Below are 25,956 nucleotides of genomic sequence, written 5' to 3' on the forward strand. Positions count from 1 at the left end.
TTAGCTGGGCTGCTGCACGGGCAGTTGGAACCTTTTTTGGAATATTTAGAGGAGAAAAAATCACCTGCAGCGAGGCGGCTCACCAGCCTAGTGGGGCTCTTGGCTCCTGGCAGGTTGCTGCCTTCCATGCCCACCATGGCTCAGGGCTCTGCTCTCGTCTGTGCCACTCTGGTACCCACAGCCCCTATAGCAAGTATTTTTCTATTTCCAGTCAAAAATTAAAAAGCTCTATGGCAAACTCCCAACATTCAGCTGCTGATGTGGGTGGTCCCAGCGGTTAGTGTGTTGGTTAGAAAGTTGCTATGCCGGACAGGTTGGCCCTGGACTCTCAAACTCTGTATTTTCATGAACTGCTTCTTTTTTTAGTCCTTTCTGTAGAGTGCCAGGTTTTTCAGGAATGAGTATATTGTGTTTTAGCAGTGACACTTGTCTTATTAGTTGTTACCTTTCATTTCCTGATGAACTCATCTTGGTCTAGATTGTTGAGGGCCTTGCCAATAAAAGGAAAATCATTCAAATAAGAATAATTTCAATAAAGCCAAGATAGAAGGTTTTCAAGGACAATCATGGCCAGAAGATACAGTGGCAATAAAGGTATTTTGAATGAAGTAACACCCACAGACTGGGCGTGGTGGCTCATGCCTTAATACTAGCACTTTGGGAGACTGAGGCAGGCAGATTGCTTGAGTTCAGGAATTTGAGCTCAGCCTGGGCAACAACGGCAAAACCTCATCTCTACTAAAAATACAAAAAATTAGCCGGGTGTGCTGGCATGCGCCTATAGTCCCAGCTACTCGGGAGGCTGAGGTGGGAGAATCAACTGAGCCTGGGAGGTTGAGGCTGCAGTGAACCAAGATCACACCACTGCACTCCAGTCTCGACAACCAGAGTGAGATGCTGTCTCAAAAAATAAAAAATACAAATAAAAAATTTGTTAAAAAAAAGTAGAACCCAGCACCAAAGAGGAAATAATAATGATTTCCTGTAGACATAAGGCTAACCAGTGTTTATAATGAAAAGATAACCTCCCTTCAGAGTCCCCCCAAGCTTAGGTGAAGTTGGTTGTGAGCAGGAGTAGTGTATTTCAAAATAATACACCTAGATTACTCTAAGAACATTTCTTTTGACTTCACTTACAAATTTATACAAAAGCAGAAGTTACCAAAGATTACTTATCTTCATATTTACCACCATCTTCTTACCCCAACCCCCATGTCTGTGTGTGATTAAAGGAAGCTTGTCAAGTAAGCTACCTATTTAGTGCTCGGAATGAGAGACTGTGTGTTGGGAGTTGGGGGACTGCTTGTGTGAAACACTTCTCTCTTCTGGATTTAAAACTGAGTCTTGGTTGCCAGTCTGTTAACAGACAGTTTGTAAATGAAGGGGAAGAAAAATATATAAATTAGCTTTCTAATAAATCTGAAATTACAAATGTGAACCAAAGCAGGGAATAAATACTTGACCAAAAATATGTAAGTAAGTGGGGGTTGGGGAATCACAAATTCTAAATATCTCAAGTTTTTGCTATGAAAGCTCTATTTCAAAGTTCTTCAAAATGATGCCTGATGTTCCTGCATACTGTGTTCCAAATTTATGTAAATACAAGATGGAAACTGTGGAGTATGTGCCTTCAAAAAAGAAGAAAAACACTGACATTTTATCTATATATATTTAATAGATTTATGAAGAACATATATAAACATATATAAATATAGATGCATCATCAAGGAAGACTTAGGACATATGAACATGTGGCAGGGGTTGGAAAGAACATAATTCTTTCCCAGAAGGGGAAGGGGTAGCTATACTTAATCGGATCCAGCTACAACGTCATTGGAAGTCATTTCTCGCCAAAAAGTGTCTCCACGGCAAATTCTGGTGGATAAATTTTCCATGCTTTTTGTTTATGTGGATTATCCAATTCATTTCTGGGTAGATAAAGCCTAAGAACAGAAAAAAATATATTACATTTTATACTGGGGCTCACCGAAAAGCCACACAGTTGGGTACCCACGTTAGAGCTGGAAGAAACAAAAAAAGAACCTCACCATGAATAGAACTCCAGCCCCTTTTTTGTGTCTCAGTTGGTTCCTTCCACCTTTTTAGTGAGACTTAAAAATACTTTAATCTTCAGCAACACATCAGTAACACATGCTGACTCTCTTAGCATTGCTTTATATGGAATTAATGACATCCAAGTTTAATAAAATATCTAAATTTCTCTATGCGACAAATATCAGGATAGACATGAATGAAAACCCAGTAATAAAATACTATATCTCTTTTAATTTATGTGTGAGGTTGCAATTTTTTGAATTTTTACAATCAGACCTTGGAAATGACCTTGAGCAGTAGGATATAACTCCCATATGCTTAGCGTTCCAATAATGGAACACCAGGCATAAATTGGTTGACCCATTTATGCCTAGTGTTCTAAATGACAGAAGTTAGCATTTTTGGCTAAACAACAATCTCATAACTAACAAAAACAGCTTTACCAAGTAGTATGTAAATTTAAATGTTACAGAAATCTTTAGAAATGTATATAAAAGTAAGAATAAAAGTGATCTAGCTTATCACTTCTCCAAAATGAACACAGTGTTTTAAAGGAAAAAAAAACGGTATCCTTTAGCAAGAACCACTTTTGAGGAGCAGCATCAAATGAAGCTACACCCAGGTCTCACTTTTTGAGGGACTTTGCTCATGTTAGAAGAAAAAGCTTATTGTTTGTATGCATCCAAAAAAAAAAAAACTTGTAAAAAATTTCCATCGAATCCAAGGTTGACTCTATCAAAATCCATTAAATGTTTTGCATTGCAAGTGTGTAGACCAGAGGTTTAATTTCCTGTTGCCTTGCTGGACTTAAGGAGTTATTCGATCCAGCTCACATTTGAAGAAAAGATTAGGACTAGATGTAAAAATAACTTTCAAATTCATGCCACATATAATCATAGCCACTTCTTCAACTCTGACCTAAATCATTTAAAAAATATTTTGTCCTTTTGTATTGAACATTATGGTTGATATAAAAAAAATCTCAATTTTTCACCATCACAAAACAAATGCTACTTATAGTGGAGAACTTCTAGATTGAGAAATGAGTTTCCAAATAAGGTAGAAGGTTTTTTTGGAACAATAATCTCCAAATCCAATTAATAATTTTTCAGAAAGGTTTCCCAATTCAGTTATTAGAAAGCCACATTTGAATGGCTATTTAAATAGACTATTACTTAATGATATTTCTTAGCTGTATTCCTTAATACTGTGTCTTGTAACTTCTCCCAGATATAAGTGTGTCCATCAGCTTTTAATCTAGCTGAAGCCTCCCTAGGTCCTGCCTTACTTTAGCACAAAAGGTTGATGGTGGTTCGTCATTGGTAAATCAGCACCTACTGACAGGGACCTGATATATTGAAGGTGCTCAGCAGCCTCATATTGAACTTCTCTGGGAGGAATTTACTACCAAACTTAAGATCTGATGATAATACTTTTGAACTCATAACACAGTCCTATGGCATGGACCCTGAGGATACTGCAACAGTGGGTCTCAAGAACAAAGGTATTTTTAAAATAACCAAAGTAAGAGGAGTAAGGCAAGGAATAATGGTGGCTCAAGGATTTTGCTTTCTATAAATTAAGTTTATGACAACCAGCAAAAGACTTGCCATTACACCTTATATATAGACATTGAAGATTAGGCTGTTTCTATGGGTTTCTATTATATTCATACCTGTTATTTTGAATAAAAGATGTGTTGAACCAGAAGAAAAATGGACAATTGTCATAGTATTTAGGAAGATTCTAAAAAGAAAAAAAATTTCAAAGTAAAACTGACACCAAGAACTAATCATTCCAAAGAAATTAAAGTTCCTTTCTTTATTCCTTCATATATTTATCAAACAATTATAACCATTAAATAGGTAGCACTCTGCAATCTGTAACAATACACTCAAGACACAAAGGAGGAGGCTTTAAGAAAATGCTATTGCATTCTCTTGCTGTTTCTATCAAAATTTTCAAGGAATAGTGTTTTTCCCATGATAGGTATTTAATTTAAATGCTGCTATTTGAATCTGGTTTAGATAGTGCCAAACAGACGCTACTAAGGACCTATGCCTATATATACCCAACTACATTGTAGTGAATTCTTATAATTTTTTGTTGCCTCAGCATCCCTTTTAATTATAAATTGGATTTTCTGATATCAGAAGTGGGGTTCAGTCACCCTCAGCAGTTTCCAGTTCACCTCCTCCCAGTTTCTCCATGTGACTGATCCTGATATCTACCTTATACAACCTTCTCCTGATGACCACTTCACTATGGGACAGCTAGATATAACCTACTTGACTCACCCCACAGACCCCCATACTCCACAGGGACCATGTGGATATATCAGTGACCACCTCTCAGTCACAGCAGAGACTCATGGCTGCTTGCGTTAAACCAAATTAGACTTCCCCGCAGGAAACCTGCTCAGGTAGCACCTTACATCCCAATAAAGGCTTCCACTGTCAGGTCCCTCCCTCTCTCTCGCTATTGCTCCCACCCATCAGTCAAGCACAGGTCTCCTGGATGGCTCCCCCTTCCAGTTGGCCCTGTGAAGTGTGCTGCCCTCTTCTCTCTGGAATTAATAAAAAACTGCTTTGGTTATTTCATGTGTTGTATTGTGCTGCCTTCTCTGTTTCACACAACTGAGTCACCCAAACCTAACTCTCTTTCCAATCAGTGCTCCCAGCTACTCAGGAGACTGAGGTGGGAGGATTGCTTGAGCTCAGGAGGTTGAAGCTACAGTTAGCTATGATCACGCCACTGCACTCCAGCGTGGGTGACAGAGTGGGACCCTGTCTCAATTTCTTAACTTTTTAAAAAAGATGCAAAACAAAATGTAATCATTGCTATGCAGTAAAACATACCTTTGGGTTTTTTTTTTGGGTTTTACTTTTTTGTGTTTATTTTGTATTTTTTGTATTTGAGAATACATGTAAATTTAGAAAAATTTAGAAAATTTACAATTTAGAAAAAAACAAATGAACAAAAATTATTTAAATTACATATGCTCTTTTAAAAAAATTTGTTATAGATCTGATTTATTCTTTTCCTCCCCCTCCCCCTCCCTTGTTGGGAATTGTAGTAAAGCAAATCTTAAATAAAATCATTAGACCAGACAAGAACAATGGCAGAGGCTATTTTGTGATTACTCACCAAAGAGAAAAACTGCACTTTCACATCATCATACAGAGGTGGACCGTCGAATACATCAATTAATACTTTGTCTGTTTCAATGTCATGCAATATCTATGAATGAACACATGGAATTGAGAACTATAAACCTAGATAATAATAACAATGAAGTTCCTTTTCACTTATCATGACTTCCTGTATTTATCAAGTACTTTTGGTCTCACAGCCCAATCACTACATGCATAAATAATTATTAATAATCTTTTCTAGTTGCAATACTATTGTTTATGTGTGTGTGTGTTTTCATTTGTTTTTTGTATTTTGAGACACAGTCTCACTGTCCCCCAGGCTGAAGTGCAGTGGCATGATCTCAGCTCACGGCAACCTCTGCCTCCCAGGTTCAAGTGATTCTTGTGCCTCAGCCTCCCAAGTAGCTGGGACTATAGGCACCTGCCATCACACCCAGCTAATTTTTGAATTTTTAGTAGACATGGGGTTTCACTATATTAGCCAGGCTGGTCTCAAACTCCTGGCTTCAAGTGATCTGCCCGCCTGGGCCTTCCAAAGTGCTGGATTACAGGCATGAGCCACTGCACCCGGCCTGTTGTTTATGTCTTTTAAAGGCCAACATGTTTGAGGGTTATCATGAAGCACTTTTCTTTTTTTTTTTTTTTGAGACAGATTCTCACTCTGTCACCAGGCTGGAGTACAGTGGCATGATCTCGGCTCACTGCAACTTCTGCCTCCCAGGTTCAGCTGATTCTCCAGCCTCAGCCTCCCAAATAGCTGGGACTACAGGCATGTGCCACCATGCCCAGCTAATTTTTGTATTTTTAGTAGAGACGGGGTTTCACCATGTTGGCCAGGATGGTCTCGATCTCTTGACCTCGTGATCCATCCGCCCTGGCCTCCCAAAGTGCTGGGATTACAGGCATGAGCCACTGTGCCTGGCCATGAGGCACTTTTCAAAAGTGCCGCACTTTTAAACAGTATTGAACTTTCCATTCGACTTTAATCAATTAAATATTATTATTTAATGTGTGTCATTTGATATTCATGTGTTAGGGCCTTTTTTGAGAATACATTAAGAAGCTCAATTTTAAAGCTAGCATTGACAATCAAAAAGCAATGCATAACTTATCATGGTTTTTTATTTTCTTTTTTTTTATTTATTTATTAGACTTTAAGTTTTAGGGTACATGTGCACATTGTGCAGGTTAGTTACATATGTATACATGTGCCGTGCTGGTGCGCTGCACCCACTAACTCGTCATCTAGCATTAGGTATATCTCCCAATGCTATCCCTCCCCCCTCCCCCCACCCCACCACAGTCCCCAGAGTGTGATATTCCCCTTCCTGTGTCCATGTGATCTCATTGTTCAATTCCCACCTATGAGTGAGAATATGCGGTGTTTGGTTTTTTGTTCTTGCGATAGTTTACTGAGAATGATGATTTCCAATTTCATCCATGTCCCTACAAAGGACATGAACTCATCATTTTTTATGGCTGCATAGTATTCCATGGTGTATATGTGCCACATTTTCTTAACCCAGTCTATCATTGTTGGACATTTGGGTTGGTTCCAAGTCTTTGCTATTGTGAATAATGCCGCAATAAACATACGTGTGCATGTGTCTTTATAGCAGCATGATTTATAGTGCTTTGGTTATATACCCAATAATGGGATGGCTGGGTCAAATGTATTTCTAGTTCTAGATCCCTGAGGCATCGCCACACTGACTTCCACAATGGTTGAACTAGTTTACAGTCCCACCAACAGTGTAAAAGTGTTCCTATTTCTCCACATCCTCTCCAGCACCTGTTGTTTCCTGACTTTTTAATGATTGCCATTCTAACTGGTGTGAGATGGTATCTCATTGTGGTTTTGATTTGCGTTTCTCTGATGGCCAGTGATGATGAGCATTTTTTCATGTGTTTTTTGGCTGCATAAATGTCTTCTTTTGAGAAGTGTCTGTTCATGTCCTTCGCCCACTTTTTGATGGGGTTGTTTGTTTTTTTCTTGTAAATTTGTTTGAGTTCATTGTAGATTCTGGATATTAGCCCTTTCTCAGATGAGTAGGTTGCGAAAATTTTCTCCCATTTTGTAGGTTGCCTGTTCACTCTGATGGTAGTTTCTTTTGCTGTGCAGAAGCTCTTGAGTTTAATTAGATCCCATTTGTCCATTTTGTCTTATGTTGCCATTGCTTTTGGTGTTTTGGACATGAAGTCCTTGCCCATGCCTATGTCCTGAATGGAAATGCCTAGGATTTCTTCAAGGGTTTTTATGGTTTTAGGTCTAACGTTTAAGTCTTTAATCCATCTTGATTTTTGTATAAGGTGTAAGGAAGGGATCCAGTTTCAGCTTTCTACATATGGCTAGCCAGTTTTCCCAGCACCATTTATTAAATAGGAAATCCTTTCCCCATTGCTTGTTTTTCTCAGGTTTGTCAAAGATCAGATAGTTGTAGATATGTGGCATTATTTCTGAGGGCTCTGTTCTGTTCCATTGATCTATATCTCTGTTTTGGTACCAGTACCATGCTGTTTTGGTTACTGTAGCCTTGTAGTATAGTTTGAAGTCAGGTAGTGTGATGCCTCCAGCTTTGTTCTTTTGGCCTAGGATTGACTTGGCGATGCGGGCTCTTTTTTGGTTCCATATGAACTTTAAAGTAGTTTTTTCCAATTCTGTGAAGAAAGGCATTGGTAGCTTTATGGGGATGGCATTGAATCTGTAAATTACCTTGGGCAGTATGGCCATTTTCACGATATTGATTCTTCCTACCCATGAGCATGGAATGTTCTTCCATTTGTTTGTATCCTCTTTTATTTCCTTGAGCAGTGGTTTGTAGTTCTCCTTGAAGAGGTCCTTCGCATCCCTTGTAAGTTGGATTCCTAGGTATTTTATTCTCTTTGAAGCAATTGTGAATGGGAGTTCACTCATGATTTGGCTCTCTGTTTGTCTGTTGTTGGTGTATAAGAATGCTTGTGACTTTTGTACATTTATTTTGTAGCCTGAGACTTTGCTGAAGTTGCTTATCAGCTTGAGGAGATTTTGGGCTGAGACAATGGGGTTTTCCAGATACACAATCATGTCGTCTGCAAACAGGGACAATTTGACTTCCTCTTTTCCTAATTGAATACCCTTTATTTCCTTCTGCTGCCTAATTGCCCTGGCCAGAACTTCCAACACTATGTTGAATAGGAGTGGTGAGAGAGGGCATCCCTGTCTTGTGCCAGTTTTCAAAGGGAATGCTTCCAGTTTTTGCCCATTCAGTAAGATATTGGCTGTGGGTTTGTCATAGATAGCTCTTATTATTTTGAAATACGTCCCATCAATACCTAATTTATTGAGAGTTTTTAGCATGAAGGGTTGTTGAATTTTGTCAAAGGCTTTTTCTGCATCTATTGAGATAATCATGTGGTTTTTGTCTTCGGCTCTGTTTATATACTGGATTACATTTATTGATTTGCGTATATTGAACCAGCCTTGCATCCCAGGGATGAAGCCCACTTGATCATGGTGGATAAGCTTTTTGATGTGCTGCTGGATTCGGTTTGCCAGAATTTTATTGAGGATTTTTGCATCAATGTTCATCAAGGATATTGGTCTAAAATTCTCTTTTTTGGTTTTGTCTCTGCCAGGCTTTGGTATCAGAATGATGCTGGCCTCATAAAATGAGTTAGGGAGGATTCCCTCTTTTTCTATTGATTGGAATCGTTTCAGAAGGAATGATACCAGTTCCTCCTTGTACCTCTGGTAGAATTCGGCTGTGAATCCATCTGGTCCTGGACTCTTTTTGGTTGGTAAACTATTGATTATTGCCACAATTTCAGCTCCTGTTTTTGGTCTATTCAGAGATTCAACTTCTTCCTGGTTTAGTCTTGGGAGGGTGTATGTGTCGAGGAATGTATCCATTTCTTCTAGGTTTTCTAGTTTATTTGAGTAGAGGTGTTTGTAGTATTCTCTGATGGTAGTTTGTATTTGTGTGGGATCGGTGGTGATATCCCATTTATCATTTTTTATTGTGTCTATTTGATTCTTCTCTCTTTTTTTCTTTATTAGTCTTGCTAGCAGTCTATCAATTTTGTTGATCCTTTCAAAAAACCAGCTCCTGGATTCATTAATTTTTTGAAGGGTTTTTTTTGTGTCTCTATTTCCTTCACTTCTGCTCTGATTTTAGTTATTTCTTGCCTTCTGCTAGCTTTTCAATGTGTTTGCTCTTGCTTTTCTAGTTCTTTTAATTGTGATGTTAGGGTGTCAATTTTGAATCTTTCCTGCTTTCTCTTGTGGGCATTTAGTGCTATAAATTTCCCTCTACACGCTGCTTTGAATGCGTCCCAGAGATTCTGGTATGTTGTGTCTTTGTTCTCGTTGGTTTCAAAGAACATCTTTATTTCTGCCTTCATTTCGTTTTGTACCCAGTAGTCATTCAGGATCAGGTTGTTCAGTTTCCATGTAGTTGAGCAGTTTTGAGTGAGTTTCTTAATCCTGAGTTCTAGTTTGATTGCACTGTGGTCTGAGAGATAGTTTGTTATAATTTCTGTTCTTTTACATTTGATGAAGAGAGCTTTACTTCCAAGTATGTGGTCAATTTTGGAATAGGTGTGGTGTGGTGCTGAAAAAAATGTATATTCTGTTGATTTGGGGTGGAGAGTTCTGTAGATGTCTATTAGGTCTGCTTGGTGCAGAGCTGAGTTCAATTCCTGGGTATCCTTGTTGACTTTCTGTCCCGTTGATCTGTCTAATGTTGACAGTGGGGTGTTAAAGTCTCCCATTATTAATGTGTGGGAGTCTAAGTCTCTTTGTAAGTCACTCAGGACTTGCTTTATGAATCTGGGTGCTCCTGTATTGGGTGCATATATATTTAGGATAGTTAGCTCTTCTTGTTGAATTGATCCCTTTACCATTATGTAATGGCCTTCTTTGTCTCTTTTGATCTTTGTTGGTTTAAAGTCTGTTTTATCAGAGACTAGGATTGCAACCCCTGCCTTTTTTTGTTTTCCATTTGCTTGGTAGATCTTCCTCCATCCCTTTATTTTGAGCCTATGTGTGTCTCTGCACGTGAGATGGGTTTCCTGAATACAGCACACTGATGGGTCTTGACTCTTTATCCAATTTGCCAGTCTGTGTCTTTTAATTGGAGCATTTAGTCCATTTACATTTAAAGTTAATATTGTTATGTGTGAATTTGATCCTGTCATTATGGTGTTAGCTGGTGATTTTGCTCATTAGTTGATGCAGTTTCTTCCCAGTCTCGATGGTCTTTATATTTTGGCATGATTTTGCAGCGGCTGGTACCGGTTGCTCCTTTCCATGTTTAGCGCTTCCTTCAGGAGCTCTTTTAGGGCAGGCCTGGTGGTGACAAAATCTCTCAGCATTTGCTTGTCTGGAAAGTATTTTATTTCTCCTTCACTTATGAAGCTTAGTTTGGCTGGATATGAAATTCTGGTTGAAAAGTCTTTTCTTTAAGAATGTTGAATATTGGCCCCCACTCTCTTCTGGCTTGTAGGGTTTCTGCCGAGAGATCCACTGTTAGTCTGATGGGCTTCCCTTTGAGGGTAACCCGACCTTTCTCTCTGGCTGCCCTTAACATTTTTTCCTTCATTTCAACTTTGGCGAATCTGACAATTATGTGTCTTGGAGTTGCTCTTCTCGAGGAGTATCTGTGTGGCGTTCTCTGTATTTCCTGAATCTGAATGTTGGCCTGCCTTTCTAGATTGGGGAAGTTCTCCTGGATAATATCCTGCAGAGTGTTTTCCAACTTGGTTCCATTCTCCCCATCACTTTCAGGCACACCAATCAGATGTAGATTTGGTCTTTTCACATAGTCCCATATTTCTTGGAGGCTTTGCTCATTTCTTTTTATTCTTTTTTCTCTAAACTTCCCTTCTTGCTTCATTTCATTCATTTCATCTTCCATTGCTGATACCCTTTCTTCCAGTTGATTGCATCGGCTCCTGAGGCTTCTGCATTCTTCACATAGTTCTCGAGCCTTGGTTTTCAGCTCCATCAGCTCCTTTAAGCACTTCTCTGTATTGGTTATTCTAGTTATACATTCTTCTAAATTTTTTTCAAAGTTTTCAACTTCTTTGCCTTTGGTTTGAATGTCCTCCCGTCGCTCAGAGTAATTTGATCTTTGGAGGAGGAGAGGCGCTCTGTGTTTTAGAGTTTCCAGTTTTTCTGTTGTGTTTTTTCCCCATCTTTGTGGTTTTATCTACTTTTGGTCTTTGATGATGGTGATGTACAGATGGGTTTTTGGTGTGGCTGTCCTTTCTGTTTGTTAGTTTTCCTTCTAACAGACAGGACCCTCAGCTGCAGGTCTGTTGGAATACCCTGCCATGTGAGGTGTCAGTGTGCCCCTGCTGGGGGGTGCCTCAGGGACCCACTTGAGGAGGCAGTCTGCCCGTTCTCAGATCTCCAGCTGCATGCTGGGAGAACCACTGCTCTCTTCAAAGCTGTCAGACAGGGACATTTAAGTCTGCAGAGGTTACTGCTGTCTTTTTGTTTGTCTGTGCCCTGCCCCCAGAGGTGGAGCCTACAGAGGCAGGCAGGCCTCCTTGAGCTGTGGTGGGCTCCACCCAGTTGGAGCTTCTCGGCTGCTTTGTTTACCTAAGCAAGCCTGGGCAATGGCGGGCGCCCCTCCCCCAGCCTCGCTGCCACCTTGCAGTTTGATCTCAGACTGCTGTGCTAGCAATCAGCGAGACTCCGTGGGCGTAGGACCCTCTGAGCCAGGTGCGGGATATAATCTCGTGGTGCGCAGTTTTTTAAGCCGGTCCAAAAAGCGCAATATTCGGGTGGGAGTGACCCGATTTTCCAGGTGCGTCCGTCACCCCTTTCTTTGACTGGGAAAGGGAACTCCCTGATCCCTTGCACTTCCCAAGTGAGGCAATGCCTTGCCCTGCCTCGGCTCACGCACGGTGCACGCACCCACTGACCCGCGCCCACTGTCTGGCACTCCATAGTGAGATGAACCCGGTACCTCAGATGGAAATGCAGAAATCACCCGTCTTCTGCGTCGCTCACGCTGGGAGCTGTAGACCAGAGCTGTTCTTATTCGGCCATCTTGGCTCCTCCCCCCCGGTTTTTTATTTTCTAAATTTAGAAAATAACAACGGGGGTCTGTAACACTTGGGGGTTGGGCCTGCATGCTCCTCCCAAGGGAGGGGGACAGTTGGGTCCCCCTGCTCATCATGTTTTATCAGAACTCTTGTGTTTGTCAATGGGATCTTTGAACTTGACCAGTGCAGGCTGCTGGATGGAGGAAAGATAGCTCATCTTTGGAGCAAAAATTGACCAAAGATAGCTGAAGTTTTGGAATGAATGACTTTGAAGCTGTACTAGTTCTCTGACTCATTCTCATAGAAATAATGGCACCCACAATAAGAAAGGTCTATGCTAGGCCCTGTGAAAAACACAAAAGGAGGTGCAGACTCAGTTGGCCCCTTCAGGGAGCTGTACATTTAAGAAGCAATAGTAGAATGGTACATAACTCAATCTGTATGACAAAGACTGGGTGTGCTGTTATGCACTATTGGCGGCTAATTAACAGAAGGTGCAGAATGCAAAAATTTCATTAAGGAGGTAGAAATTGAATTGTGCATGAAGCAGTTTAGATAAAGGAAGAAGAGCTCTGAAAATAGAATCTAGTCCAAACGGAGGGAAAAAGACCAGCAATAACACAAAGTAGAAATTAGAAAAATGGGCCAGGCGTGGTGGCTCAAGCCTGTAATCCTAGCACTTTGGGAGGTTGAGGTGGGCAGATCACCTGAGGTCGGGAGTTTGAGACCAGCCTGACCAACACGGAGAAACCCCGTCTCTACTAATAATACAAAATTAGCCAGGTGTGGTAGCACATGCCTGTAATCCCAGCTACTTGGGAGGCTGAAGCAGGAGAATCGCTTGAACCCAGGAGGCAGAGGTTGTGGTGAGCTGAGATTGTGACAGTGCACTCCAGCCTGGGTAACAAGAGCAAAAGTCTGTCTCAAAAAAAAAAAGAAAGAAAGAAAAAGAAAAAAAATTGGAAAAACAACAACAAACAATGTCGGGCAGTGTGGCTCATGTTTATAATCCCAGCATGTTGCGAGGCTGAGATGGACAGGCTGCTTGAGGCCAGGAGTCTGAGACCAGCCTGGGCAACATAGCAAGTCCCAGCCTCTACAAAAAAAAAAAAAAAAAAACTGGGGGATTGCTTGAGCTCAGGAGGTTGAGGCTACAGTGAGCCATGATCATGCCACTGCACTACAGCCTGGGTGACAGAATGAGACCCTGGCTCAGGAAAAAAAAAAAAAAGGAAAGGAAGAAATAACCAATTAACTAACTAACTAACTAAATTAGAGTTGTGTTCCAAGAGCCAAAAGGGATGACCCAGTTTATTTGGAATGAAGTCTGCTGGTCAAGCTACTGATGGAAAAAAGCTCAGGTATTACGTTAGGGCTATTATATCTTCAGAGCTCAAGAGCCAAGGAAATAAGAGTGAAGTTGTTGAAAAATATGGTGGGGCATTTCCTATGTGAGAAAGAGGCCTGATAATTATCACATATAACACTTATTTAGTGATTTATAGTTTACAAGGAAACTTTATATATATTATCTAATTTAATTCCCATTACACTTGGATGTGATATTCATTTTACAGATAAAGATGTTGAGTCAAAGGTGTTAACTGGCTCTGACCACGGGCACACAGTGTGTCTTCTGCTCTAGCTACAATTTTTCACAATGAGAGCAATATTTCAGGAGGCATATTTCAGGATTCTATAGATTGCAATATAGAAGGAGAAAGAAAGGGTAAGGAGACCACTGCAGAAATCTACGCATGAGCAAAGGAGATTCTGGACAATTAGTGGCAGTGATAACAGAAAGGAAGGAGAACATAGAAAACTGTCAAAGGCATAATCAACAGAGATGGATGACTAACTGGATTTAGGGGGCTGAGGCAAAGAGAATCAGAGCCCAAGGCATGAGTGAAAGAATGCTGGTGCCATTGGCAGAAGCAGAGAGAAAGCTCCTTGATAATTCAGACTGGTGAATGCATTTGAGTTGGAGTGGAAACTGTTCATGTTGTAGCTCCTGCATCTACAACTCAGTGGATGCGCATAAATAGCTGTTCAGTAAATGAACAAATAATAGCTGAAGTAAGGGGAATGGGTCATCCTTTGAGAATAAAGCATTTGCTAAGAACAGAAAGCCAAGGGTCAGGCCTGGGTGAATGCCCTCAGTTGGGAGAGGCCAAAAAAGCTGGGGGCGGAGTGGGGAGGGGGTGGCAGGGAATAGGGTTAGTAATAGGAGAATTTGAGAGAAAGGCCTGAGTAGGAATTCTAAAAGTTTATGGTTATTAGACCATGAAGGATGCTTTCTTACTGTTTCGGAAAAGGTACATAGTTTTAGGCATTTCTTCATTGTAGCAAAACATTGACTACCAGGTCCCTTTTGCTTTGGATAAAAAGGTTCCTCCCCAGTTCATTCACCCTTGCATTGTTTCTCACAGGGTCATCCCACAGAACCTCTGGCTTAGAATCACTTGGGACATTGCTAAGTCTATAGATTCCTGGGCCGCATTCCAGATTTCCCAAATCATACTTTGGGGGTACAACCTAGGAATGTAAATCTTTACAAGCTCCTCAGTGGTTTTCATGCACACTAAACTTTTAGAATCAGTGCTATATAATAAAAGATCAAATGACTGAGAAGAAGAGAATATGGCTAAAAATGACCAGATATGTAAATTAAAATCCTTAATACATTCCTGGGAACATGCTCAGCATTTGTGGAAGTGTGAAAGGCAAAGCAACACTGACCAGAAATAAACTCTGGAAAGCACCCTGAAAAAACTGTTTTGAACAAACAGGTTAATTTACCTCTGGTTTGCATCCAAACCCAGTGACACCAAGTTGGATGGTAACCAGAAAGCGTTACGGAATCTCTTTATGGTGAGTGATAGTTTAGGGAGGTGAACATTGCTGGTTTGACATTCAGCCTTAAAACAAACATCAGAATTTTTCAATTCACATGTTTTCTCTTACCAAACAATTTCCTAATGAAGTACTGGAAAAGACAACCTTTTTCTCCATTACTACTTGGACTTTTAGATCACATACATCACCTGTTCCAACAAAATGAAATTAAAAAGTTAGGTTGGTTAGCATGAAGATCAATATGTCTCACCAATTAACATCATGGATTAAAAAGAGAAAAAATTATGCAAGCTAACAATGTATCAATAGTTACTTATTTGGTCTTGCATGGATTTTGTCTTTGAAAGACAAGCCTTCAAGCCCATTTCTGTCTCCTAAAGCAGATTTTATAAGATGAGAGAAGAGAAAAGAATACATATAGTTCAGCTTCCAAGACTTAGAATCCCATCACTTTATCTTTCCAGAAAAAATATTTAGGGAAGCTAGGCTGGGCACAGTGGCTCACAACTGTAATCCTAGCACTTTGGGAGGGTGAGGTGTGTGGATTACTTGAGGTCAGGAGTTCTAAACCAGCGTGGCCAAGATGGTGAAACCCCATCTCTACTAAAAATACAAAAATTAGCCAGGCGTGGTGGCACATGCCTGTAATCCTAGCTACTTGGGAGGCTGAGACAGGAGAATTGCTTGAACCAGGAGGCAGAGGCTGCAGTGAGCCGAGATCACACTACTGCACTCCAGCCTGGGTGACAGAACAAGACTCTGTCTCCAAAAAAAAAAAAAAAAAGAAAAAGAAAAAAAATTCAGGAAAGGTGACTTGCAACCTTTCTTGCTAATATGTTGCTTTCTTCAGACTTCTAATCATAATGATTCTTAATAATAAATACTGGAGTTTAACTACTTGGGCCCTACTTTAAGGCCAGTTCCTGATGCAATCTCTATAAAAATATAGGATAGTTATATCCAAAAATTCCCGTGGTGTTCAGTATATATTTACAGACAAAGGCTCTTTTGTTCCTTTTTTTCAATTCAAATGACCCACTTCCCTTAGCGTTTCCTCAAAGACTTGGTTTCTCAGCCAATTAATTTTTTTATTGCTTTCCTCTCAACTCTACATTAATTTTAGTTTAAATATTCACAAAACTAAAGGTAGAGAATTAAAACAAATATTTTAATAAACTAGTGTATTAATTATCTTTGATTGTTCATCTCATATGCTGTTTGTTTTCATTTAATTTTGTTTTCACTAACACCATGATATTCATTTGTCATTAGAAATCACAGTTTCTTGCCTCAGTTCCCTCTTTCCCATTCCAGGTGCAGAACTTTTTTCTATTGATGTCTACCAGAAATCAGTGAAATGTAGAACTAAACTCAGAAGGCTAAAAATACTAGGCTGTCTATGTGGACACCAGCATCCTGGCCCCATGGCACCTATAGCACCCAGCACTGGCACCATCTCAGGTCCACAAGCTGGCTGCTAGAAGAGGTTTGCTTTAGGGGTTCCGAAGCATCGCCTCCCTGCTACCTCTCTGGCAGTGGGAGTGGTGAGGCCCCATCCCTTCCACACAGACACATCCTGCTTTCCCACCTCCCCTGAGTGTAAGCTGGGAGTGAGAGGGTTACAGATGGAGGAGAGAGGGGAAAGGGAGAGCCCAGGGTGATGAGAAAAAATATGCCTCTAAAAGAAGGTGAGAAAATGATACGATACGGAGACACCTCCACCAAGGCAAGCTCTGAACTAGAGGTGGTTCTGAGAAATAAGCAGGCTTGAGGGCACATGGGTCCTCCTCCTCCCTCATCAGAGGCTCCCTCTGCCCGGAAAAGTCCACCTGGGTTGAGACCAGAGGAGCAATGAGAACAGGAGAGATGGGAAGGGGATGAAGTCCCCCAAGTTGGTGATGGAAAAGAAAAAGTGAAGAACATCTAAGGGCTGGCAATCAATGGGCAATTGCAGGAGGAGCGGCATAAATAAGGAGGAGTTCCTGTGTGAGGATATGTAAAAAGACAGGTATGAGTTAGGATCATCTGTATATATAACTATGAGCAAAACCCTCCCAGAGTGGGGACATTGGCCCTCCTGCCCAATTCTTCAATTATACATAAAGCACTTACCACGAATCGAATAAATAATCTTTTTATAAAGAGTATCCGTCTTGGAGGGAGATTCCAGTTGTAGAGATGTTTCACGTGTGCAAAATATCCAACATATCTATTCTGAAAAGCAACAGAAATCTTCCTTTAAGTGGAGACGAAACGTCTAAAGTCAGCATTCCTTTTTTTTTTTTTTTTTTTGCATAAAGCTTGTTAATGGAGGTAAGTAATTAAGAAAACATTTACTGGATGCCATTATATAACTAGACATTTTTAGGGATGCTGCCCCACAACTATCTACCTTGAGGGAAAAATACTGAATTCAGTGCAATGGGGAAGTAACAAGGATGGAGCCAGGCCCTGTTTATAGACTGCTTATGGTTGAGAGGGCAACTAATCAGAAGCACAACAAAACAGTTACAGCATCATCAGTGTCCAGACAGAAGCTTAGTTGTGACTGAGTTAGAGGAAGGCTTGTGGTTTGGTGAAGAGCAGCTTCCTGGGCATGAGAAAATGGTATAAGTGAAAACTCCAGAGGAATACATGCAAACCTCAGTAGCAGGTTTCCCATCACTCTTCTCTTGTTCCTGACAGCTAGGATTTCTTCACTTTGCATTTCCTCAATTCTGTTTTCTCAAGGAGGCCCTGGAATTCTCTCAGCCTTGTCCTTTCCCTGGGGCAAGCTGTTCACAACGGTTCTCCCCTGAATCTTTCTTCAAGGTATTGAAGAGCTCTGGTACTCAATCAACTGGTTCAGAATTCAAAAGTTGGCCATCATGGTGGCTCCCACCTGTAATCCCAGCACTTTGGGAGGCCGAGGTGGGCAGATCACCGGGCGTCAGGAGTTTGAGACCAGCCTCGCCAACAGGGTGAAACCCTGTCTCTACTAAAAGTACAAAAATAGGCCATGCGTAGTGATGGGCACCTATAATCCCAGCACTCGGGAGGCTGAGGCAGGAGAATCACTTGAACCCAAGAGGTCGAGGTTGCAGTGAGCTGAGATTGCACCACTGCACTCTAGTCTGGGCGACAGAGCGAGACTCTGTCTCAAAAATTAAAAACAAAACAAAACAAAGCAAAACTCATAAGTTCACAGACTCTTCCTTACCCATTGGGAAATGTTCATTAAAGTAACTAACTGCCATACTTCCCTTTAGAAAGGGCCAGTCATGAGACAGGTTCATGAAAGTCCTTAACTTAGGAGTAGATGTAGTCAGTAGAATGGCCCACAATACAGGATCAGAATGTGATGGTGTCTGAGAATCACCACCAGACACAGAGGGCACTCTGCCCTGAGGTCTTGCCAACACAGCTCTCAAACGTGCAGCTGAATCCCTGTGTTGCTTTTTCGGTGAATCAGCAGAGATTCAGTTGCAGCCTTTGGTGTGCTGGTTCTGGACTAAAGTTAGGGAAACTATGCATGACTGCAGAAGAAATGGGGATGGGGAGATGTGTGGGGAGAGTTGTTGAAGGAGCTCCATCTAGCATCCCGTTAGTTTCTGCCACTAGATTCTCCACCTTTCCCTAAGGGCTGTAAACCACCAGGGCCCTCAAGCTGCTTGTGCTCCCACGCTTCCTTCTCCTACAACTTAAAACAACATGGACTTGTAGTAGAAATTAATACAACCAACACATAGGAGGCACTCACTACAAACAACAAGATATTAAGAGAAAAGGGTGGAAAGATGGGTAAGCCATGGGCTTTGCCTTTAAAGGGGATACAGAAGTCACCACTTCAAATAACTAGAGAATGATGCAAAGCGACGTAGTCCCTAAAAGAAACACAAAGGGCTCTAAGAATTGAAAAAGCAAGAGACTACTTCAGGCTGAGAAGGGAAAGGGACTCTAGGAAAAGGGGCATGAGCAATGGCATGAGGGTATCAAGTGTCCATAGGCTGGGAAAGAGCGCACAGTCTAAATGTGTTGGAGTATGGGATGTGTGCATGCACATAGCGGAAGAGAAGGTTGGAAAAGTCAAAGTGTGGCTCTTGAGTGCCAGGTTGAAACGTTTAGTTTATTGCCATTGGCAGTGGGGACATAGTATGGATTTTGAGCATGGAAATGGCATGTTTAGGGCTGCACTTCAGTAAATTCACCTATCACTTTTAGCTTAGGGTCTATGACTATCTTTGTTTTGTTTTGTTTTGTTTGGGGCTTGGGTGTGGGAGAAAAGTAGCAGTGGATAAGGCTGAGTTCTTCTGGCCCAAACTAAAGGTTTAGGGCCAGTAGTTAGAGTGTTCTTCCAACGGGGCCAAGAGTACTTACTCAGCTCCCACCACTTTAAGAAAAACTCATTTACAGCCACATCCAAATCCATTTAGGAATTCCCAACCCGCTCTCACTTTGGTTTCAGGGGCAATATAGAAAAGGCAATATAAATGAGAAGCTGTGCACAGCAAGGGCTTCAGAGACTGACATCTAGATTTCAGTCCTTGGTTCAAAGGTTACTTTCTCTGAACCTCAATTTTCTAATTTATAAGATGAGAATAATAGTAGTGCCTACTCATAGAGTTACTGAGAATATTAAATGAGATAGTGAAAAGAGAACTCTTAGAATAGTTCAGCAAAGTCTAGAATGTTGTAAATGCTATAGGATAAACATCCTGGTTTCTGCAATAAACAAATTACAAGTAATAAAAAATGGTGAGAAATCTATGAACTTAGATTCTTAAAAGAGACTTAGGAGACACAGCAACCAAATGAAATGTGTGGACTTTGTTTGAATTCTGATTAAACAAACTAAATTTTCAAAGATTTTAAGACAATTTTGGAAACAAACATGGACTACAAATTTGATACGTAGGATTTTTAAGGTATAATATTGTTAGATATGATATAAAGTGTTAAGGTTTTTTGTTGTTGTTTTAAGAGTACTTAAATGTCATACTAAAATGCTGTGGGATAAAATGATCTGACGACTGAAATTTCCTTTACAATAACTCAGATTTAGGGAAAGCCAGAGTGGAGAGTGGGGTTGGGGGGTGTGAGTGGAGTGGGAAAGAATGGATGAAACGTGGCTGGCGCCGGCTGAAATGGCTGTTGCAGCAATGTGATGACTACATGAGGATATATTGTATGATTCTCTGGACTTTTGTATATGATTAAAACTTTCCATAACAAAATGTTTCTAAAAGAAAAAACAGAGTAACAGTGTATATTTCATATAGGTGTTATGGGTATTAAATGAGATATGTAAAAGTGCAATACTGTCTGGTATACAGAAGGGGTTTTGAAAAGTGTATTTCCCCTTTTATTTTCTGTTTTAAAATACACCTCCCCCACAACACACAGAAAATACACACACACACACACACACCATGAGTCATCCAAAAACAGTCTTTGTGATGTTCTGCAAGGGTTGAATTGCCCTAGTAAGGGTTTGTGAAAGACTTGGATCTTTTTTACATTGAAATCAAAGGCTGGTGATTTTAGATACACTTCAGGGTCCTGGAGCCTTGGGTACTGGACCTTCCTACTTTGGGAAAATAATCAACTCCTGATCTCCGTAAACAATAACCAGTATAGAATAGAAAGCAGGATTCTCTGAGGAGAAGCCAGAGTCCCCAGCATGTGGGCAGCACCTGAAGCGTGACCCTCAGACTCAGGGAGGGACCAAGGCCTGTTGCAGGGCACCCAACTGCTGCTGCCTGATCACCAAAGGAGAAGAGTCTAAAATGAAACCAAATAACAGGTGGCAATCTTAACCCACTCCCCTTAAAAAACTCCCATTTTTAAAAAGAAAACTTACCTGAGAAGGAGTTTCTACTCCCTGAAATTTATTGCTGTGGGTTTTATCTGTTTGCCTTTCTCCAAAATAATATAGGCTTTCCTACAAAAAAGGGTACAATCCAACCATGGTTCATCTGCACTCTTTCCTTTCCTATATTAGGTACCCTTAGTGTTTCTATGCCCACCTTCTTTCCTAAAGTCAGTGATTTTGTTTGTTTGTTTTTTGGTAGAGTCTTGCTCTGCAACCCAGACTGGAGTACAGTGGCAGGATCTAAGCTCACTGCAACCTCTGCCTCCTGGGTTCAACTGATTCTACTGCCTCAGCCTTCTGAGTAGCTGGGACTACAGGTGTGTACCACCATGCCCAGCTAATTTTTTGTATTTTTAGTAGAGATAGGGGTTTCACCATGTTGGCCAGGCTGCTCTCAAACTCCTGACCTCAAGAGATCCACCTGCCTCAGCCTCCCAAAGTGCTGGGATTACAGGCATGAGCCACCCATGCCCGGCCACAGTGATCTTTGGGCAGAGGCTACCAAAAATAACAAAATTAGGACTTCTCTCATTCAAGGATTCACACATTCATAAATTTTAGAGCTGGAAACACCTTAGAAAGCATCTGGTTCAACCCTTCTTTCCATATTACAAATGACAACACTGAGACCAAAAGAAAACCAAGCAACCTGCCAAGGAGATGCTGCAGCCAGTTAGAAGAAGCACAGGCCTGGAATACAGGTCCCTGGATCTCAGTCTAGGGCTCTGGATCAATGGCTGTCAATGACTTTCAAACCTTTTGTTTTTTAAGCTGCAATCCACATTAATAAACCTAGGAGACACACACACACACACACACACACACACACACACACATACACCAATATTTAAACCTTTTGATATTTTCTATTCTGCTCTATTCCATTTTATTTTCAAAAGATGTCAGTTACAACCCAGTAACTTTATTTTAAAACTCACTGATAAATCATGATCCACAGCTTGAAAAACACCATCCTAGAACACCCATTTTCAAAATCTGTGTATCTCAAATTAGAGAAAGCAAAGGTGGTGGAACTGGAGTCTGGGTATTGTGCACAACCACCACCTCTTCCGTAGACTGAGGCCAAACAACTCGAGCAGAGCTGCTGGAAATGGTAGCATCTCAGCAAGAAAATGGCAGAAAGAGAAATGACTGAGAACTCTGCTTGAAGTGGAAACAGCCCACCTTGTCTTATCAGAAATGTCTAGAGGTCACAGACTCCACATGTATTGACTAAGCAAAATATTTATATTCAGGAGACGCTTTGTTTTGAGTTGTGAAATGTTGCTTTTTATCTACCTAAGAGTTGTGAGGATGGGCAAGGCTCTTTGGAGAATTTATCTAATTAAGCTTGATACTATTCTCACGAGGAAGGAAGAAGACATGGTACTGGCAGAAGTAAGAGCAGGGCCAGGTGAAGTGAGGGAAGCATCTTGATTACTGAATGTTTTTTTCTGTGTAACATGGCTTTACACCCCTCACCTTAATCCTGCCCCATCAGGTCTTGTCTTTATTTAAAATGTTGATATTGTATACATCATAGATTTTTTTGCATTAATTTTTATTAAAATATTGTGTTAAGATTATTTATTTTAATTACTACAATTTTTAGCATTCCCTTAAATGTTGCACCTCATTGACCTCACTCTAGTCCTGGCCCAAAGAGATTCTGCAGTCAGCTACTAACTAGTGCACGTTAAACAAGAAAGTATCAAAAACAGACTTTCTAAAAACTGCTTCTCTAATTACAATTTTACTAAGCACCATAACTCAAATAATCATCTTAACGTCCTACCAGCGATGTTTCAGAACGAGCAAACTCAATCATCATAAGACAAAGTTTGTAGAACATCTTTCATACCTCGGCAGTTAAAAATATTTCGGAGGCAATAAGGAGGGCACAAACCATAGTCCCGGTTCTTCCTAGAAAAGAAAAGAAGTTAGTTCAAGAACATACATGGTATAAAAATACACTCAGAAATATTCAAGGAGTGCATTTTAACTTGATTTTCTTTCTTTTTTTTTGAGACAGGGTCTTGCTGTGTCACGCAGGCTGGAGTGCAGTGGCACAATCTTGGCTCATTGCAACCTCCGCCTCACAGGTGAAAAATACGCAAATTACATTTACAGTAAAAATATCTCTCGATATCTCTCCACAAAAGGACACGATGAGGTTTTTACTAAATCTATAAGAAAGCAACAATTCATGTCTTTTATAATTTTTTTGGATAATAGTGAAAAAGAAAAATTCCCAACTCATTTAGTACATTAATATAACTGATTCCAAAATTGCACAAATACAGTAGAAGATATTTTTACACCAGTCTCATATATAAATGTAGATTTTAAAATATACATATATTTTCAAAGTGAATTCAGCAACGTAGAAACACCATGTATCAACACCAAGTGCCATTTCTCTTAAGGATGCAAGGATTTTTTTCCAAGATGGCAGATTACAGGCTTTTAGCATGCCTCGGTCATTTGGAAATAGCAAGCAAGTACATAAAGACCAACTCTGTGAGCTTTAATTCAAGAAAGAAAATGGCAATTCCCCGGAATTATGAAGGACATCCCAGATCCTGGGGAGGACATTGCAGGCAAGCAGCCCTCAGGACAGCATTCGACTGATAAAAGTGAGTGAAGCCTCAGTATGTGAGAGAGGCAGACAGCATCCCTCTGTCTCACCTTTCCACTGGAGATCCACGCAACCCGGGCAGAGGAAGAGATTGTTTCTCCCAAGCCTTGGAGCTCATTTGAGGAGAGACTTGGAGACTTTGTGGGGGAAAGACACAGGGAAACGCCGCTGGCATTGTCCCAAACCTGGACTGGGAGCAGGACAACACTTGGGGAATCTTCCCTATCTGGCTCCACCCATCTTGTGCCCCCAATCCCCCTACCCCTAGGGCTGAGGGAGCTCAGATTAATGTGTACTCAGGAAATCAGCCCTTCGCCTGGGGCAGCAGAGAGCTCCTCCCAATAAACAAGGATCAAGTACAGAGCCAGCAGCACTGGCAACAGCCAGCTCTTACCCATGGCGCCATCTACTGGCTTGTAGGTCAAACCACACACCCAATATAAAACCTGCTGGCAGAAGTGCATAGGGCTGCAGAAGCAAAGCCAAAAGACCCTACCCAGCATGCTCTACAGTCACACCCCCTAGGGAGAAGGGACAGGGAAAGAAGAAAAAAATAACAATAATATTATAGGAAAGGAAAGAAAAAGAAAAATCCTACCCAAACAAAAATAATTACACAAATTAGAAGTGCTAGCATCTCCAGATGAGAAGGACCCATGCAAGAATTCTGGCACCATGAGAAATCTGAATGTAGTGACACTACCAAAGGATCACACTAGCTCTCTGGCAATGCTTCCTACCAAAATGAAAACTCAGAGATGACAATAAACAATTCAAAGCTTGGGTTGCAAGGAAGCTCAATGAGATTCAAGGTTGAAATCAACAAAAGGAAACTTCTACATCAATCCAGGAAATGAAGGAAGAGATAAACATCTTAATAAGAAATCAATCAGAACTTCTGGAACTAAAAAAATTCACTTAAGGAATTTCAAAATACAACTGAAAACTTTATCAATAGACTGGACAAAGTAGAAAACATAATTTCAGAGCTTGAAGACTGGTCTTTTGAACTAATCCAGTCAGACAAAAATAAAGAAAAAAGATTTTTTAAAAGTGAAGAAAGTCAGAAATATGAGATTATGTAAAGTGACCAAACCTACAAATTACTAGCATGCCCTAGAGAGAAAGAGAAAAAGAAAACAGCCTGGAAAACATATTTGATGGAATAATTCAAGAAAATTTCTTGAATCTTGCTAGATAGACATCTAAGTACAGTGAAGCCAACGGCACCTGTGAGATACTATAAAAAATGAACATTACCAAGGCATATACTCACCAGACTGTCCAAGGTCACTGTCAAAGAAAAAGCCCTAAAGGCACTGGAGAAAAAGGCCAGATCACATACAAAGGTAGCCCCATCAGGATAACAGCCAAATCCAACAGCACATCAAAAAGTTCATGATCAAGTAAGCTTCCTTCCAAGGATATAAGGTTCAGCATATGCAAATCAATAAATGTGATTCACCACACAAACAGAATTAAACAGAAACCACATGATCATCTCAATACATGCAGAAAAAAAGCTTTTGATAAAATTCAACATCTTTCTTGATTAAAAAAAAACCACTCAAGAAACTAGGAATCAAAGGAACATACTTCAAAATAGAGCCATGGGCCGGATGCAGTGGCTCACATCTGTAATCCCAGCACTTTGGGATGCCAAGGCAGGCAGATCACTTGAGGTCAGGAGTTCAAGACCACCCTGGCCAACATAGTGAAACTCCGTCTTTACTAAAAATACAAAAATTAGCCAGGCATGATGGTGCACACCTGTAATTCCAGTGACTCAGAAGGCTGAGGCAGGAGAATCGCTTGAACCCAGGAGTCGGAGGTTGCAGTGACTGAGATTGCACCACTGCATTCCAGCCTGGGTGACAGAGGAAGACTCCATCGCAAAAAAAAAAAAAAACCCAACAAACAAACAAACAAACAAAAAACAGGCTGGGCACGGTGACTCATGCCTGTAATCCCAGCACTTTGGGAGGCTGAGGTGGGTGGATCACCTGAGGTCAGGAGTTCGAGAGCAGCCTGGCCAACTTGGTGAAACCCTATCTCTACTAAAAATACAAAAATTAGCTGGGCGTGGTGGCAGGCACTTGTAATCCCAGCTACTTGGGAGGCTGAGCCAGGAGAATCACTTGAACCTGGGGGGTGGAGGTTGCAGTGAGCCAAGACTGCGCCATTGCACTCCAGCCTGTGCAACAAGAGCAAAACTCCCTCTCAAAAAAAAAAAAGAAATCATTTCCTTTGCAGCATCATGGATGCAGCTGGAAGTCATTATCCTGAGCAAATTAATGCAGGAACAAAAAACCAAATACCATATGTTCTCACTCATAAGTGAAAGCTAAACAATGGGTGCTCATGAATAT

The 25,956-nt window shown here is 40.8% G+C and overlaps 1 pseudogene; it reads right to left on the reverse strand.

Moving 5' to 3' along the window:
* Window positions 1-1,719: 1,719 nt before the first annotated feature.
* LOC129526487 (phosphatidylinositol 3,4,5-trisphosphate 3-phosphatase TPTE2-like) overlaps window positions 1,720-25,956 on the reverse strand; it is a 37,002-nt pseudogene continuing 12,765 nt past the window's right edge.

The sequence above is a fragment of the Gorilla gorilla genome, chromosome 14 (assembly GCF_029281585.2).
Source record: "Gorilla gorilla gorilla isolate KB3781 chromosome 14, NHGRI_mGorGor1-v2.1_pri, whole genome shotgun sequence".
NCBI classification, from domain to species: domain Eukaryota; kingdom Metazoa; phylum Chordata; class Mammalia; order Primates; family Hominidae; genus Gorilla; species Gorilla gorilla.